Below are 19,863 nucleotides of genomic sequence, written 5' to 3' on the forward strand. Positions count from 1 at the left end.
AGCCGCTTACAACATGGAAGGACGCCCATTCAGCCCATCAAACCCATACTGGCTCACAGAGCAATCCACTCCCCCTGTAATTTTCCCTGTAACCTATTCTTCCCACAATCTCATCAACTCCCCTCAGATTCTCCCACTCACTTACATGCTAGGGGCAAGTTACAGTGGATTTTCCAACACCTTTGGGGTGTGGGAGGAAATCGGAGTGACCATTGGAACCCCAATGGAGGCGAGGAGATCGTACAAATTTCGCAGAGGCAGCGCCAGAGGTCAGGATCGAATCCTGATCGCTGGAGCTGCGAGGCAGTAGCTCTGCCAGCTGTGCCACCCATGGATATGTCGTTTAACCATGCTCCTTGGCATGGAACAGAGCATCCAACAACTGGAGCAGAGAGAGATTTTTGTCAGTTTAGTTATACCTCCCACCACCCATTGGATTCTGTTGATGTCAAAAGAACTGAATGTGTGGGAGAACCAGACAGTTGACACTCATTTTTAGAGACAGCACCACAAAGCTCTGATAGTCCCACAATTCTCCAAGAGCATTTCCAATTGCTTATTTTTAATGTGAAAATGTACTTCAAATTTTCTGTAATTTGAAGGTCATGCCCCTGTTTCTGACCAGTTCCGCAGAGGAAATTGTTTCTCCATCTGAACCCCATCAAAGCCATTCAGTCTTTTAAACAGCTTGACTACATTACTGTAAAATCTTCCATTTTCAAGCTAATTGTATCTCCTCATAGTTTAACCTTACAAGTCCTGGAATAATTTTGGTGGATGTATGTCGCATTCCATACTAAGATCAACATATCCCTCCACGGTAGTGCAGCGGTTAGTGTAACGCTATTACAGAGCCAGCGACCCGGGTTCAATTCCCACCGCTGTCTGTAAGGAGTTTCTATGTTCTCCCCGTGTCTGTGTGGGTTTCCTCCGAGTGCTCCGGTTTCCTCCCACGTTCCAAAGATGTACAGGTAAGGAAGTTGTGGGCATACTATGTTGGTGCCAGAAGCGTGGCAACACTTGGGGGCTGCCCCCAGAAAACTCTACGCAAAAGATGCATTTCACTGCGTGTTTCGATGTACATGTGACTAATAAAGGTATCTTATCTTATCCAAAGCAGGGCCCAAAACTGAATAGCAATTCACCAAGAGCCTAATTTGCACCTTTACATTCCAGACTGCTCCAGATTAACATTCCATTGGTTAGGTTTATTGCTTCTTGTAACTGCTTGCTGGATTTCAGGCAGTTACAAGATACAATAACCTTTCCTTTGGTCAAGCAAACATAGGTGCAGATACTTCAGATCTTCTCACTGAGACTGTCCCAGCGAAGTACATTTGTGCATTCATTTCCCACAAAAGTTGCCACAGAAAGTTAAAACTTAACGGCAAGATACTCTTAATGACTTAATAATGGTTAAGGATTGCCAATTACCCTATATGCCAACAAATAAAAATGTGGAATAACCAGAAGATGCTGAAAATGTTCAATGTAGAGAGAAACAGGGTTAACTTTCAGCTTGATGAACAAACAAGATGCTGGAGGAACTCGGCAAGCCAGGCAGCATTTGTTTTTCTCCACAGGATGCTGCCTGGCCTGCTGAGTTCTTCCAGCATCATCGTGTTGCTTTTTCCATCCAGATTCCAGCATCTGCAGTCCTTTATTTCTCCTTCATCTTGATTTTTTAAAATCAGAGAGTGAAGAGGTTTTAAGAGGCACAGAAAGGTAGAAGAACAAAAAGATTTGTGTTAGGGTAGAAGGCAGAATTGTTTACATTACTAAAAGGGGAGACAATACAAGGTGAGAAATGATGGTTATGGGATAAGTAGAAAATCAAACTGCTGGACCAAAGGGGATGTAATTGGCCATTGACCGGAAAGGTTAACTCCATGAAGTTTATGGGATGCATGCAGTATACGTGCTTTGCAAAATAGCTTATAGAGCAAAGTTAGGACCCGATTTTGGGTTCTGGAAACATGGATAGTGCTTATCCACTAGCCCAATGTCTGGAGCAATCCTTCCTTAGTATTAGTGCAATGGGAGAGGGAAATATTTATGGAATATTTAATCCCATCTCAACATATTGTGGCACTACCCCATTTCTTACTGTAGCAGCTCGTAGATTAGCAACATCCCTACATTAATGTTCGAGAGCCAGTTTTTCTAGTTTCCAGTTGCTGGTGCCCTGGCTATTTGACAGGGTGTTTCCTGATATCCTTTGGGTCCTGTTCCAGCCCTTTATAGATCAACACGTCAGGATCCTCCTCTGATTCGTCCAAAAGTTCTAGGACTCATGGCCTCCTGACCTGACGAGGTGAATTTTCTAGGACCATTGCTCCAAATCGCCAGGTGGACAGGATTTTAAAACAGAATCTGTGCACTTCCAGACACCACCGACTTTGCTGCCAATTTTTATTTCTTGCCAAACAGCTTATGCTTTGTAAGTAGCAGTTGTGTGCTATGCCCAAATTACCTCATTATTATGCGACATTATGATTTAAGTGTGGTGGTCATTTGACGCATCATTACTGTACAAACTCTGATCCTCACTTATTACGGATGTGTTAATTTTGCAAGGTATCCCTGCTCTGCACAGCCGTCAACCAAAAGCATGTGAAGAAAAGACCAATTTTTTCTTTTGACAAGACTTGCATTCCCCTTCAGGAGAAAACAAATCTCTGTCATGGTTATGGGGATGATGTGATAACATGAGCTACATGTTTGAGCACATACATGAACATGTTCCTGCATTCAGAAACCACTCTTTAAAGTGGCTTATCCTTGTATTATTGGCAATATCATCTGTGAGGGAATGGGCATTGCACTAAAATTTCACAAAGCAACGATTCTCTACCAACCCCGTACAAAGGTCGACAATGAAATCGTGGAAAATGCAAGCTGTCTTCCATATCTTGGGAGCCACCTTGAATTGGTTTATTATTAGATTTGTTTGTTATTGTCACATAAACCAATATACAGGGGAAAAAACTTCTGTTTGGCATGCCATCCAGACAGATTATGCCATGCATAATTACATCCAGTAGTAAAAAGAAAAACAGAATGCAGAACTTAGTGTTGCAATTACAGAGAAAGTGCAGTGCAGGTAGACAAATAAAGTGCAAGGGCAATGATGAGGTAGATTGGGAGATCAAGAGTTCATCTTTTAGTGTATGAGAGGTCTGTTCAAGAGTCTGATAACAGTGGGATAGAAGCTGCCCTCGAGTCTTGTGGTACATGCCCTCAACCTTTTGCATCTTCTGCCCAATGGGGAGAGGGAAGAAGAGAGAATGTCCAGTGAAATTCACCACTGTCACCATTGTGCCAGCATAGCCTTTAGCCATCTGAGGAAAAGACTGTTTGAGGAGCAACCCTGACACAAAACTCTAGGTCTACTGGACAGTAGTGATGTCTGCCTTCCTGTGTGCTTCAGAAACATGGATTACCTACAGCAGATATCTCAAAGCACTGGAGATACAGCAGCAATGCTGCCTCCACAAAGTCTTCCAATTTGACTGGCAGGATAAGTGGGCCAACACCAGCATTCTCTCCCAGGCCATCATCCCCACCACTCAGACCCTAATTACACTCAGTCAGTTCCATCAGGCAGGCCACATAGTACACTTGCTTGTCATCAAAATTCCCCCAGACAGGCATTTGCCACAAGGTTCCTCATGGCATAAATTTATCCAGAGGACAGAACAAGGATGCTCTACAGCCTCTTTGAAAAAATTGTTACATTCCCACCAATTCCCTGCCCAAGACCACCCAAGATAGAGGAAGTGCATCTGGGATGACACTGTGAAACTTGAGTCTCTTCATTGGGAGCATGTAGGACCCCAGCAAAGAATAACAAAAGACATGCACCACCTCCAAAACAAAACACTGCTCACCCTTTCAAGCATCTCTCATGACAGAGTCTGGGAGTTCAACACTGGCCTCCACCCACCTTAGAACCTGACGATCTGGTGTGGAAGCAAATCATCCTTGATCCCAAGGGACTGCCTGTGGGCCAAACACTGGCAAATGGGACAAGCTTGGATGGACAGTTTGGCCAAAGGGTCTGTTTCCATGCTGTATTCATTCATATGACTCTAAGAGAAGGTTAAAGTTGTGGGCGTTCTATGTTGGCGCCGGAAGAGTGGCGACACTTGCAGGCTGCCCTCAGAACATTCATTTCACTGTGTGTTTCAATGTACATGTGACTAATAAAAGATATCTTATATCTGCTTTCCTTTATTTCTGCTGAGTTCTATTGCGACAGGTTTTAGCAGGAGCCAGCGAGAACATCATGCACCTTTAGTTTCATGTCTGTCTGGATGCTTCTTACCTTTGAAATTATGGTACCTTATTAGGTAGCTCCTTAACAACCATCCTAATCTCACCCACACATTTGAGCAGTGCTTTTATGAAAGATTTTGAAAAGAATAACATGGACAGGTATGGTTCTTTTCACAACCCCAGGTCATCCCAAAGCTCATAGTTTCATTGATAATAGGGAATCTGTTAAGGCAACAAACTCAAAGAGGCCAGCTTGTGAGCTAAATGGTCAGAATGGGGCCAAGTAGCAAAGAAGTCAAAAATTTGTCATGGTAAAAGAGGATAAACTTGCACACAAGTTTTTTTTTACTGTACTCTCATTAAAACACCTGTGTGAATATTTCTGTGCTGTTACAGCTCCACAACATTTCTTCCATTTTATCCAATGCTGTATTTCTTTACAGTAATTTAGAAAGCTGCCTGAATAAAGAACAAATTGACAACCCAAATGCATCTATTTTGATAATTTTCTGTTCTAAATGGTCTGATCTTAGGCAGTTTAAATCAGACATTTCCAAATGAACTCGACAATTTAGCTAACATTTGTGGAGAGGAAACAGTCAACATTTCAGGTCAAGGACTGGAACAATGAGAAAACAAGCATGTTTTAAGTTGTAGGGAAGGGGGAGGATGGAGTGGACAGAGGGAATGTCTATTTATAGGATGCTGACCAATGTTCTTAAGGTACCAATACCAAGACAGGGAGTGGCGCCCGAAGCGTGGCAACACTTGCGGGCTGCCCCCAACACATTCTCAGTAACGCAAAAAGACGCATTTCACTGTGTGTTTCAACGTACATGTGACTAATAAATAAATATCTTAACAAAGGAGGAAAGTAAAACTGAATTAGCCAACAACATCTGGGCAGGCATGGTAGTGTAGTGGTTAACATAATGCTATTAAAGTGCCAGCGACCCGGGTTCAATTCCGGCCACTCTCTGTAAGGAGTTTGTACGTTCTCCCCGTGTCTGCGTGGGCTTCATCCGGGTGCTCCAGTTTCCTCCCACATTCCAAAGATGTACGGGTTAAAAAGTTGTGGGCACGCTATGTTGGCGCTGGAAGCGAGGTGACACTCGCGGGCTGTATTTCACTGTGTGTTTCAATGAACATGTGACTAATGAAGATATATAAAAAAACTGTTGCAGGAAACTGGTCCCTGGAGCTACAATTCATCAAAAGTTCTGTTGTGATGTTAAATGTCTGCATAAAGTTCCGTTCCTCAAGCTACATTGTTGGAACAGCATAGGAGGTCAAAGGCATTGAAATCTGAGAGGCAGTGGGATGGAGAATTAAAATGACAGACATTTGAAGCTTTTTATTACAAGCTTCTACTTGCGTCATTTTAATTGTCCATTCTTACTCTCTCTGTAACCTGAAACACTGACTCTATTGCTCAATCCTCAATATTGCCTGATTTGCTGAGTGATTACAGCATTTTCTGTTTTTGTTTCAGATTTCCAGTACCAACAGTTCTTTGCTTCAAATTACTCTTGTTGTGAACATGAATGTGGAAATTATCTGAGAATTTCTAATGCTCGACATTAGACTGTCCTTAGTACATAATATCCAATACAAATTGATTGGAATTTTGAAATTCTTACATGCTTAATGAATTGGAGTGTATTAGGAGTTAACCAAAAAGGGTCAACTGGAGTTGTGTTGAGTTTTAGAGAACACAATTACTGTTGCTGAAAATTCTAGATTATTTGAGTTGAAGCTGTTTTGCAAAGTGACAGCAGTTAGCAAACTGTCAACAAACTCATAAATGTTTAAAGCACATGTTTAAAGTTTCTCCTCTGCAGATAAACTTCTGGAAAAACTGTGTGGTAGGTCTGACAACAGCCATCTTAGATAATTGAAATATTATTCTATATGACAATGCTTTATGAGAACCAGATGTAAAAAGTGATAAAATATTTTTAAGTGAATTGAACAAAATGAAATGCTGTCTTCTCTAACAAGAATGTGTTAGAAGTTAATCCAGAATTTCTTCTTACTAGGGTACTTTGTTCAAGTTTAAACAGCATAATTTTTTTTTAAGTAACACGGTTATTTTCTATTCAAAGTCCTTTTACATTTCTGGAAGAAGTATCGGACACAAAATGGAATGGATGCAAACACAGTGGTTCTTCTCTCAATTCTACCTTTACACTAAACAGAAAATTACATTACAGGATGTAAGAATAATAATATTAGCCATAATATTATTCTTATTACTGAGTCATAGGGGAGACAGCGCAGAAACTGGTCTTCAGCCCAACAAGTCCACACCAACCATAAAGCACGCTAATCTTACACTGAACCCATTTTACTCTCCCCACATTCTCATCAACTCCTCTGGATTCTATTATGCACTTACACACTGGGGACAACATAGAGGCCAATTAACCCACCAACCTGCACATTTTTGGGATGCGAGAGGAAACCAGAGCACCTGGAGGAAAGAATGTGCAAACTTCACAAAGCACCAGAGGTCAGGATCGAGGTAACAGCACTACCAGCTGCACCACTGGGCCACCCTTTGAGGAAGAGGGGTCCAAAATCTCACAACCCTCAGAGAATAGAAAAGCCCCATCTCTCCCTTATATGGACAACCATTTATTGTTTTTAAAAACAGTGATCCCCAGTTCTAGACTCTCCCACAAGAAGGCATACCCTCTCCACATCCACACTGTCAAGGATCTTTTGTGTTTCAATCGAACAATCATATCAACATTGGTACCAGGAATCGGTACCAGATGAGTAGCAGGTGAGAACAGGCAAGGTTTCTTTTTAAATATTGTAGTTAAATAAAAAGACACCAAATTACAACTAATTAAATAAAGTAGGGATGCAGGATCAGGTGATGTGTTGTAGCTGCATCATGTGGGAGCCGGTGAACCCCATTGTGGTTCCTGGTGACCACATCTGCAGCAAGTGTTGGTTGCTCGAGGAACTTCAGCTCAAAGTTGATGACCTGGAATCTGAGCTTCAAACACTGGGACGTATCAGGGAGGAGGAGAGTTACCTTGATGCTGTGTTTCAGGAGGCAGTCACACCCATTAGATTATCTACTTCAAATATGGTCTGTGTTCAAGGACTGAGGCAGGTAGGGGGATCCAAGAGGTAGTGCTGGAGGAGTCTCAGCCCATGAGCTTGTCCAACAGGTCTGAGATTCTTGCTCCCTATGCAGATCAGAGAGAGGGCTGTAGGAAGGATGAGCAACCGAACTGTGGCACCGTGGTTCAGGGAGCCATTCAAGAGGGGGGAGGGAAGAGAAATGTAGTTGTGATTGGAGATAGTATAATCAGGGGAATAGACACAATTCTCTGTCGAGAAACCCGAAGGCTGTGTTGCCTGCCTGGTGCCCATGTTTGGGACATCTCATCTGACCTGCAGAGAAATTTGGAATTGGAGGGGAAAGATCCAGTTGCAATGGTCCATGTGGGTACCAACGATGTAGGTAGAACAAGGAAAGAGGTTCTGCTGAGGGAATTTGAGCAGCTGGGGACTAAATTAAAAAGCAGAACCACAAAGGTGATAATCTCTGGATTGCTACCTGAGCAGCGTACAAATTGGCACAGGGTCAATAAGATCAGAGTTAAATGCGTGGTCAAAGACTGGTGTGGGAGAAGTGGGTTTGAATTTGTGGGATATCGGCACCAGTACTGGGGAAGGAGGGAGCTGTTCCAATGGGATGGGCTCCACCTGAACCATGCTGGGACCACCAGGGTCCTGGCAGATTGCATAACTAGGGCTGTGGATAGGGCTTTAAACTAAATAGTGGGGGGGGGGGGGGGGGTTTCAACAGATTGGAAAAGTATGGATAAAGTAAAAGGGAAGGAGAGTTCAGGAGAGGTTACTGAATTCTCCAGACAGAAAATGTAGAAGGGGATAAGGATAAGGATTTAACTTCAGGCAACATGGAGACAAATTTGAGAAGGTTGGTGAATACAGGCTAACTAGCAGAAGGCAAAGAGTGGGAATAAAGGGGGTCTTTTCTGGTTGGCTTCTAGTGGTGTTCTGCAGGGCTCAGCGTTGGGTCCACTACTTTTCACGTTATATATTAATGATCTGGATTACGGAATTGATGGCTTTGTGCCCAGGTTTATGGATGATACAAAGATAGGTGGAGGGGCAGGTGGTGCTGAGGATGCAGGGAGTCTGCAGAAGGACTTGGACAGGTTGGGAGAATAGGCAAAGTGGCAGATGGAATACACAGTGTAGGGAAGTGTACGGTCATGCACTTTGGTAGACGGAATAAAGGCGTAGACTATTTTCTAAATAGGGAGCAAATTCATAAATCAGAGGTACAAAGGGACTTGGGAGTCCTAGTGCAAGATTCCCTAAAGGTTAACTTGCAGGTTGAATTGGTAGTAAGGAAGACAAATGCAATGTTAGCATTCATTTTGAGAGGGCTACAATATAAAAGCAAGGATGTAATACTGAGGCTTTATAAGATGTTGGTCAGACCACATTTGGGGTATTGTGAGCAGTTTTGGGACCCATATCTAGGGAAGGATGTGCTGACATTGGAGAGGGTCCAGAGGAGATTTACAATAATAATTCCAGGAATGAAAGGGTTAATGTATGAGGAGCATTTGATGGCTCTGGGCCTGTACTCGCTGGAGTTTAGAAGGATGAGGGGGGGATCTCATTGAAACCTACTGAATATTGAAAGGCCTGGATAGAGTGGATGTGGAGAGGATGTTTCCAGTAGTGGGAGAGTCCAGGACCAGAGGGCACAGCCTCAGAATAGAAGGACGTCCTTTTAGAACAGAGATGAGGAGGAATTTCTTTAGCCAGAGGGTGGTGAATCTGTGGAATTCATTGCCACAGACGGCTGTGGGGGCCAAGTCATTGGGTATATTTAAAGCAGAGGTTGATAGGTTCTTGATTAGGAAGGGCGTCAAAGGTTACGGGGAGAAGGCAGGAGAATGGGGTTGAGAGGGAAAAATAAATCAGCCATGATCGAATGGCGGAGCAGACTTAATAGGCTGAAAGGCCTAATTCTGCTCTTGTGTCTTATGGCCTTATGCAATTGCCTGAAGCATGTTATTCATTAATCTGCTTCTTTTTCCTCTTAAGGACCTGGTGTGGAGTTATTCAGAAGCTCAGGCAGCACAGTGGCACAGCACTTAAGGCAGCTGCTGTACAGTTCCATCAACCCAGATTTGATGCCCAAGCCTGTCTGTGTGGAGGTTGGTTATTTCATTGGGGTTTCCAGGCCTGTGACTCAGGGACTGTAAGCGTTCACCCTCCCTGGAAACAGATCAAGCCAGGCAAGGTGGTAGACAAGCTAAACATCTGCAGATGCTGGAAATCTGAAATAAAATAGAAAATGCTGGATGTACTCAGCAGGTCATCCAGCATCTGTGAAGGCAGAAGCAGAATCAACATTTCAGGTGTTAAACATAATTCAACATGGATATGGGCGGCACAGGGGTGCAGCAGATGGTGCTTGTGCCTCAAACCGGGCTTCAATCCTGACCTCTGGTCCTGTCTGAGTGGAGTTTGCACACTCTGCCCAAGTTTATATGGGTTTATTTTGGATGCTCAGGTTTCTAAATCCCAAAGATAGGTTAATTGGTTAGTGTAAATTGACCCCAGTATTACTGGGTGGCAGGGGGAAGTTAATGGGCATGAGAGAGAGAATAGGCTACAGGGAAATAATGGGGGAGCAGCCTAATGCAATTGCTCTGTGAGCTAGCATGGATTTAATGGACTGAATAGCATCCTGTTATGTCATATGGAAAAGGATCAGTGCAGGAAGAGGTGTACTAATGGTTAAGAATTTAAGATCTTAGCTGCAAGCATAAGCAAATGTCGAATGTCATGGTACTTTGGTAATTTCTACTAACTCTGCACCTCCAAGGTTTGGCTTTGACCAACTCAGGGTATTGTGTCCTCTCTCTGGAGGATGTGTGGGGGAGAAAGAGCCAAATAAAATATAGGAGTCTCCTTCAAAAATAATTACATGTTGTTGAAACAATAAAGCCATTAACTCTGGACAAATTGTGCTTTTGAAACAAATTGTTAAGATAAATTGATGCAAGTTGTTGATCAGCAATTACGAGAAAATTTACCTGTTTTAAGGATAATCAAATTAGTTTGGCATTCTACGGCACCTGTTGTATTTCAATTGAAATATTTCTTCTTCTTAAAGGTCTCTTGGGACTGAGAATGATTTGTTTTCACTTTGGCTTTATGGGTTCTGACGAGACTGATGAGACCTTTGAGGGAACCATAGACTTGTCCAAAGATGGGCAGAACGTGCCTGATAGAGTCATAGAGCACTACAGCACAGAAACAGGCCCTTCGGCCCATCTAGTCCATGCCAGCCTGGTGTTCTGCCTAGTCCCATCTACCTGCACCTGGACTATATCCCTCCAAACCCCTCCCATCCATGTACCCATCTAAACTTCTCTTAAGTGCTACAATTGAACGCACATCCACCACTTCTGCTGGCAGCTCGTTCCACACTCGCACCACCCTCTGAGTGAAGTAGTTCTCCCCCAGATTCCCCTTAAATATTTCACCTTTCACCCTACACCTATGACCGCTAGTTCTAGTCTCACGCAACCTGCGGGGAAAAAGCCTGCATGCATTCACCCTATCCATACCCCTCATAACTGTGTATACATCTATAAGATCTTCCTTCATTTTCCTGCGCTCCAGGGAATAAAGTCCCAACCTATTCAACCTATCCCTGTAACTCAGGTCCTCAAGTCCTGGCAACATCTGTGTAAATTTTCTCTGCACTCAAGCTTGTTGATATCCTTCATGTAGGTGGGTGACCAGAAATGCACACAGTACTCCAATTCTTATCTTATACAACTTCAACATAACATCCCAACACCTGTACTCATTGTCCTGATTTACGAAAGCCAATGTGCCAAAAGCTCTCTTTACAACCCTATCTACCTGCGATGTCACTTTCAAGGAATTATTGACCTGTATTCCCAGATCCCTTTGTTCTACTGCACACCTCAGAGCCCTACCGTTCACTGTGCAAGCCGTACCCTGGTTTGTCCTCCCAAAGTGCATCACCTCACACTTGTCTGCATTAAATTCCATCTGCCATTTTTCAGCCCATTTTCACAGCTGGTTAAGATCACTTTTCAAGTTTTGATAGCCTTCCTCGCCGTCCACTACACCTCCAATCTTGGTGTCATCCGCAAATTTGCTGATCCAGTTTACCACATTATCATCCAAATCATTAATATAGATGATAAACAACAACGGGCCCAGCACAGATCCCTGCGGCACACCTGTTGTGAAACAGATTTGGGGTCTCAGAAGGCAAGGACTCTAAACACAGTCTGGCAGTAAGTGATTTATTTACAAAAGACAAGCGGGGAAAATGGTAACAGGAATAACACACACACACACGCGCACGGTTTATAGAGAGCGTGGGAAAATCGCAACAGGGGTAAAATATACACACACAAAACAGGCTAGGTACAATCAAGGAAGAAAACAATACAATACCTGCCACCCCTTGACTCAGTGCAGGCACAGCTGTGCTACTAGGGACACTAACTAAAATGCTCCCAACCCTTTAACAGTGCACACCTCACCAATGATTTCTCCAGCACCATCTCATGGTACTCGGCCTGCAGTGAAGCAGGGCGATCCCTTGAAGACAAAGAGAAAGAGCAGAACACGTGGCACTCTTTATAGTGCTGGAGGGCTGGGGTGTCCAGCTCAGGTAATTTACAAAGGCCAATGGCCCGGTGCCAGCAAGGACTAATCGATTACAAAGGCCAATGGTCAGATGTGCACTGATGGGTGGGGTGGGGTGGGGTGGGGTGGGGTGGGGTGGGGTGGGGTGGGGCGGGGCCAAACCTTGATTGGCAGTGGTGTGTCTTCCGACCAGGTAGGGGGCAGTGCTGTCACGTGACAGCCACGACCCTCCACAATACAACACCACTAGTCACAGGTCTCCAGTCAGAGAGACAGCCATCTACTACCACTTTCTGGCTTCTCCTGCTAAGCCAACATTGAATCCAATTGACTACTTCATCCTGAATGCCAAGCAACTTAACCTTCTGGACCAGCGTCCCATGGAGGACTTAGTCAAAGGCCTTGCTAAAGTCCATGTAGACAACATGCACTGCCATCCCTTGATCAACCTTCCTGGTAACCTCCTTGAAAAGCTCTATTAGATTGGTTAGACATGACCTGCCATGCACGAAGCCATGTTGACTATCCCTAATCAGGCCGTCTATCCAAATACTTATATAACCTGCCCCTCAGAATACCTTCCAATAATTCACCCACAACTGACGTCAGGCTCACTGGCCTATAATCTTCTGGTTTATTCTTAGAGCCTTTCTTAAACAACGGAATAACATTAGCTATCCTCCAGTCCTCCGGCACCTCACCCGTGGCTAAGGACATGATAAATCTCTCTGCCAGGGCCCCTTCAATTTCTGCAGTAGCCTCCCACAAGGTCCGGAGGGACACCTTGTCAGGCCCTGGGGATTTATCCACCCTAATTCGCCTCAAGACAGCAAGCACCTCCTCTTCCATAATCTGGATATGGTCCATGACCTCACTACTCTTTTTCTTCAGTTCTATAGACTCTGTGTCTGTCTCTCAAGTAAATACAGATGCAAAAAATTCATGTAAAATCTCCCCCATCTCTTTCAGCTCCACACATAGATGACCACACTGATCTTCAAGAGGACCAATTTCATCCCTTGCTATCCTTTTGCTCTTAATATGGCTATAGAAACCCTTGAGATTCTCTTTCAGCTTGTCTGCCAGAGCAACCTCATATCCTCTTTTAGCCCTCCTGATTTCTCACTTAAGTGTTCTCCTGCATTTCTTATACTCCTCAACCACCTCATTTGATCCTAACTGCCTATACCTGATATGCACCTCCTTCTTTTTCTTTACCAGGGCCCCAATATCCCTCAATAACCAAGGTTTCTTAAACCTGTTAGCCTTGCCTTTTGTCCTAACAGGAACATACAGATTCTGTACTTTCTATATTTCACTTTTGAAGGCCTCCCACTTACCAAGCATCTCTTTGCCAGAAAACAACCAGCCCAATGCACGCTTGCCAGATCCCTTCTTATGCCCTCAAAATTGGCCTTCCTCTAGTTTAGAATCTTAACCCAAAGACCAATCCTATCCTTCTCCATAATTATCTTGAAACTAATGGAATTATCACTAGGTCCAAAGTGTTCCCCCCACACACTTCTGTCACCTGCCCTGTCTCATTCTCTAAGAGTAGATCCAGTATTGCGCTCTCTCTAGTTGGAATCTCCACATATTATTTAAGGAAACTTTCCTAAACACATCTGACAAACTCTATCCCATCCAATCCTTTTACAGTATGGGAGTCCATCAGAATGTGGAAAGTTAAAATCACCTACTATCACATCTTTATATTTCCTACAACTGTCTGCTATCTGTCTACAAATTTGTTCCTCTGAATCCCACTGACTATTGGGAGGTCTATAATATAGTCCCATTAATGTGGGCATCCTTTAATTCCTCAGTTCCACTTAAACTGCCTCTGTAGTCGAGCCCTCTCTGAGCACTGCTGTGACATTTTCCCTGATGAGTAATGCCACCCCTCCCCCTCTATCATGCCTAAAATATCGGAATGCCAGAACAGTGAGCTGCCAGTCCTGCCCCTCCTGCAACTAAGTCTCACTAATGGCTACAACATCAGAATTCCACATATGGATCTATGCTCCATGTCCATCTGCCTTACCTACAATACTCCTCGCATTGAAATAGACTCAACTCAGAACATTAGTCCCACCACACTCAACCTTTTGGTTTCCATCTTTGCTTGTAGTCGTAACATCTACTTTCCCCACAGCCCCTCCACTTGCTTGCCCTGTCACTCTGGTTCCCACCCCCCTGCAACTCTAGTTTAAACCCCCCCCCCTCCCCTCCACCCCCCGAGCAGCACTACGGTACTGGTAGATAGAGTCATAGTCATACAGCACGGAAACGGACCCTTTGAACCATCGAGTCTGTATCAACCATCAAGCACCCATTTACTGTAATCCCACACCAACTCATTTTATTCTCTCCACATTTCCCTCAACTCTCCACAAATTCTACTGCTCACCCACACACTAGGTGCTATTTACAGTGGTCGATTAACCCACTAAACCGCAGCATCCAGGTGAAAGCCACACAGTCAAAAGGGAGAATGTGCAAACTTCACAAGAGGTGAGGATTGAACCAGGATCAGTGGAGCTGTGCAGTTGCAGCTCTTCTTGATGTACTACTGTACCACCTATTATTGGGTAGTTCGTGAAGGCAAACATCTATCATGAAATCAACCATTGCCTTCAGAGCATCAGCATGGCCTTTAGTGGAGGAAAGGAGTGTTTGAAGATCAAAACCATCCCAAAGCTCATGGTCAAATGGGCAGCTGTGACTGCTGCCCTCCTGCATGTTTCTGAGACATGGACTACCTACACAGCAGGTACCTCAGAGGTACCAATGTTGTCTCTACAAAATCTTCTAAATCCACTGGCAGGTTAAGTGAACCGATTCCTTTTGACCCTGTGACTGTCTAAAGAAAAAAAGAAGCAAGTCTCCTCATTGAATTCATCTCCATTTATCAGAAGGGGAATGTATTTTGGTTTCTCTACAAAATTCATTGTGTTTTCTGTTGCTTGTCACCACTGACCCCATGACTAGACCAGACATCCAACTGTCAAGAATGTTGATCTTTATTCACTCTGTTGATGTGGGAAAGTTCAAAGCTGAACCTAGACCTTTAGAATTCTGTGCCGGGTGTGTGGTTATGAGGATTGCTCAATGTGCAAAAGCCTGCATGTGCTTAAATTTGTTTACATGGTTAGTTGGTCAACAGTCTCAAAGATCAGATTGCTGATCCAAGTTACACTGAAGATATTATTAAAATAGCCACAATGAAATCTCTTCAGTCTTCCCACTTGCTTTAAATATCTTTTAATGTATCTAAAGTCAAGCTGGCATAGGACTTATACTATGAATGGTAGAGCAATAGGGAGTGTAATGGAACAGAGGGATTTAGGAGTACAAGTGCTTAGTTCGTTGAAAGTGGCAACACAGGGTGGTGAAAAAGGTGTTTGTCACGCTAGCCTTCATCAGTCAGGGCATTGAGTACAGGAGTTGGGACATTATGTTGCAGTTATACAAGTCGTTGGCGAGGCTGCACTTGGAGTACTGCATACAGTTTTGGTCACCCTGTTATAAGAAAGACATGGTTAAACTGGAAAGAGTGCAGAGAAGATTTATAAGGACATTGCCAGGACTAGAGGGTGAGTTATGGGGAGAGGTTGGCCAGGCTACGTCTTTATTCCGTGGAATATAGAAGAATGAGGGGCGGACTTACAGAAATATTTAAAATTATGAGAGGCATAGATAAGGTAACAGTCTTTTCCCCAAGGTAGGATAGTCCAAAACTAGGGGGTATAGAGTTAGGGCGAGAGGGAAGAGATTTAAAAAAGGACCGCTGAGGGGCAACTTTTTCACGTTGAGTGTGGTGAGTATATGGAAAGAGCTGCCAGAGGAAGTGGTTGAGGCAGGTACAGTAGTATCATTAAAGAAGCACTTGGATAGGTACATGGGAGGGGGGGGGGCTTGGGCCAAACATGGGAAATTGGGACTCTCTGGGACCGCACTGCATTTGGCATGGACTCGATGGGCTAAAGGTTGTGTATGCGTGCTGTATTGCTCTATGACTCTATCTAACTCCTGTTTCACCATCGTAAATCATTTAGAACACAAGCTAGATAGATTTATTACATGTTAGTCTTCACAATGAACTGTTTGCAAACCCAGACAGATAGGAAGCTTGCCAAAAGTACTGGTGGCTTTGTTGGTACATGCAATCAATTTTACATCCATCTTGACAAAGATGGCAACACCTGAGCCTAGTTAGCCGAAATGCAACATAGTATTTTGTTGCAGCATGGTAGTAAATGATTAAATACCATAGTGAATAATTAAATGCCATATGAATTCAGGAAAACAGAGGGTAGAAGGCTTACGGGAAGCACCCTTCCCTAATCAGAACCCGTTGGGAGGATAAGCAGATACTACAGAAGAATCTATAAAATAGATGGATATCTTCTTTTCCACATGCTATGATTTTCTTCGGCTGTATCATGGTGATTAATATTGGCTAGATGAACTTGGACAAAAGAACAGGTGGCTTGGGACAAGGACGCCGAAAACCTGTGCAAGGTAAAAACACAGAATGTTGGGAACATTCAGGTCAGACAGCATCTATGGAAAGAGAAACAGAGTTAATGTTTCATTAGTACTGAGAAAGAGAGAAAACAAGTTAGTTTCAAGTTGCAGAACTAATTTATTTTCTCTTTCCAATTACAGACACAGGCCTTAGACCGGATACATTTAACTCTATTTCTCTTTCCATAGATCCCACCTGACCTGATGAATACTTCCAACATATTCTGTTTTTATTTTGTATTTCCAGCATCTGCAGTTATGTTTTGACTTTTATCAGCCATTTTGATAACCAGGGACTGATGGAGATTAGGGCTAAAGAGTAGTCGAGGTTCTGAAAGTTTCAAACCCTAATAATAAAAGATTAACATGCATATGAAACAACATAATTCTGGTGGTAGGAAGGGCATATCAATCCCTGGGAGTCAGGGAAGATGGTTAACAATAAATTCAGTGCATACAGACAAGAACAGTAGCAGTGAGGTTTATCATTGCACAGAAAATTATCCTCAATTCTAATTGATAACTTTCCTTGGTTCACTTCATTAGTTTTAAGACTGCCACAGAAAAAAAAAACAAATCTTGGAAAATGATTGCTTTAGTTAAAGGATATGGGGCGAGGAACTTAGATAAGTAAAGCTTAGATGTTTTTAAAACTTTAATCTACGTAAACAACTCATCTTTAGGTTATGCAGCTTAATGCATAATATGCTTATATGAAAATGAGAGTTTCAAATTATAGACAAGCAGCTAACAGTCATGAAATACCCCAGTTAAAACTGACTATTGCTCAGTTGAACAAGTAGACACTGAAAGTGACAGACACCATTTGCAACTTGTTACAGTGGGTGAATGCTCGGAACACAGAGTACAGTAGAACTTTGGCTTGTTTGGTAAGGTACACACTTTGTGAATTAAGCAAGTTCGAAAGGCTACAGCGTCAAGACCAGGAAATACATGGTTGAGAGGTACTCTCATGTATTGTTTTTGAGGATTTGTTTAAATTAAACCGACGGAGGGTCATTTAGGAATATGGTAGTGGCACTTTAATCAAGCAATTAAATATCTTACACTTACAATGTACCTTGAATAACCAATTAAATCAGGCAGTAATCCAAAACACATGTTATTGCTTGTATTACTAGACCTGAACTGAACACTTTGGCTAAGTGGTGCTGTCAAAAGCTCCTTATCAGAAGAATGCGGAGTCATCAGTTACAAACACCCAACTGACTTCCACGGAGCAGGGATATTAAACGAGGAAATGATTGACTGATGTTCTAAATTTTTTAGAAGATGAAAGCTTTTAAATATTCTGTGGCTCTCAAGACTTGCTTTTTTAGTTATTCGCTGCAAGTCCGAGTGTTTATTATTCATCCCTAATTATCCTGAGTCAATGAGCGAGTTGCCCAAAAGGGAAGAGTTAACCACTTTGGAATGACACAGAGGCCAAACTAGTGAGATTTTCTTGCTGTAGGACAATTGGATTTTTACAATAACCAATAGTTTCACACATTCATTAATAGCTCTTTACTCCAAATTTAGTTAGTTACTTGAATTTATATTCCACAGCTCCCACAAGCACATTTCATTAGTCCAGGGCTCTGGATATCAAGTCCAGAATCCTTACACTGTGCCACTTATGTAAACAGATGTGATCCAGAAAAGCTTAGCTGGAGAGGAATTCAGTTGGGATGTTGATGCATTCCAAAGGATAGCACCAGATGTTCCATTAAATAGATAGAAAAAATGGGAAGCAGTTGCTAAGAACGGGGGCCTTACCAGGAAAGCTCACTTGGAACAGGTTTAATATAGAAGTGTTTGGGAATACATGTTCAGCAAGCAAGCCATTGAACTGTGGCATTGGACTTAGCTTACTCTCTTGGAAAGAGTACATAGGAGTGAAACAAATCGAGAGACTTAAAAACTAAGTTATTTAGAAAAATAACATTTGTTTCTGATCCTAGTGAACATTGAAATTGTTAAATGAAAGAGTTTGAGCTTAAGCAGCTGAAAAGGCAGACACATTGTTTTGATTTCCAATTCTATCACAGCCACCGAGTTTGTTATCTAGATGGTTACATCAAAGTGCCACCTAATTTACCTACTAGAGTAAAAAATGTCAACAGAATGGACTGCAGAATTAAGAGATGGTGAGAAACAATGGCTAAAGTTGGGCAAGGACACAGAGCTAGGTTTCTCTCAAAGCTTTACGTCTTACCCAAGTCCAAATCTAATACAAATTCTTTGTAGGGGCTCTATTGAACATCTCATCCAAATGAAAGTATCCTTGACAAGGTAGCATTCTGTCAGTCCTGCAATGGTAATATTACCCAAAATGGTTGTGGAACTCACAACCTCCTGAATCAGGGGAAATAGTCCTGCTCTCTGAGCAAGGCTGACAGCTAAGATGTACTTCTTAGCTCTTGAGTTTTTGTAACAGGCATCTCTCATATGCAAGGTCAGGGCCCAACCCAGGTGACATGCATTATGATGCAACTGTGATTGTTATGTGATATGTCCGTGCCGTTTACAATACAGAACCTCCCATGTGACATCAATTACGATACAAAGTGTGCAAGAGGCACCTATGAGATAAAGTTTAATACAATCCCAAATTGTTATCATAATCTCTGACATGATTTGGAATGCACAATTAGTGTTATTTTTCTGTTTCTTCAACATTTTTTCCGCTCTCTTAAGAACTCTGATTGTTGAGGCTCCATTAACACCTTTTAACTTTAACCTTCCCTAAGCTGCTGCTCTTTTTGCAAAATAAAGAGCAAGGCAAGGATTTCTGTTTCTATAGCAATTTCAGACCAACTCAAAAAAACTATTTGGCCAATGAAGTATTTCTGAAGCGTAGTTGTTGTTGTAATGAAGGAAATGCACCAGTCAATTTGTGAACAACAAACTCCCAGGAACAGCAATAACATAATGACCAGCTGGTTGACAATTGAATGGTACATCAATACCACCTTCCGAGAGCAGAAATCGCCAGCATTTTCTGATTTTATTTTGATTTACAATTATTGCTGTTCTGATATTGTGCTTGAAGGATGTTACTTAAGGCAGTTCTCCTTGGTGTAATGTCATTCAGTAAATGTTTCAGATTGGATGCACACCAGACCTGACTGGTCTAGCAACAATTCCATAAAACGCAACTAAATACCAAGCATCTGAATAGAATCAGTAATTTGCAAACACCTTCCCCTCTTTAATAGCTAATTGACAGAAAATAATATTTTAGGTTGCCTGACAGATTTGCAGAATGCAGAGGTGAGGGGTGCAATTAAATCAATTTTTCTTTTAAAAAGTCAATAATTTCTATGATTTGCAGTTTTTAAATTTCTT

Source organism: Pristis pectinata, chromosome 19 (assembly GCF_009764475.1).
Source record: "Pristis pectinata isolate sPriPec2 chromosome 19, sPriPec2.1.pri, whole genome shotgun sequence".
In the NCBI taxonomy this organism is placed as follows: Eukaryota; Metazoa; Chordata; class Chondrichthyes; order Rhinopristiformes; family Pristidae; genus Pristis; species Pristis pectinata.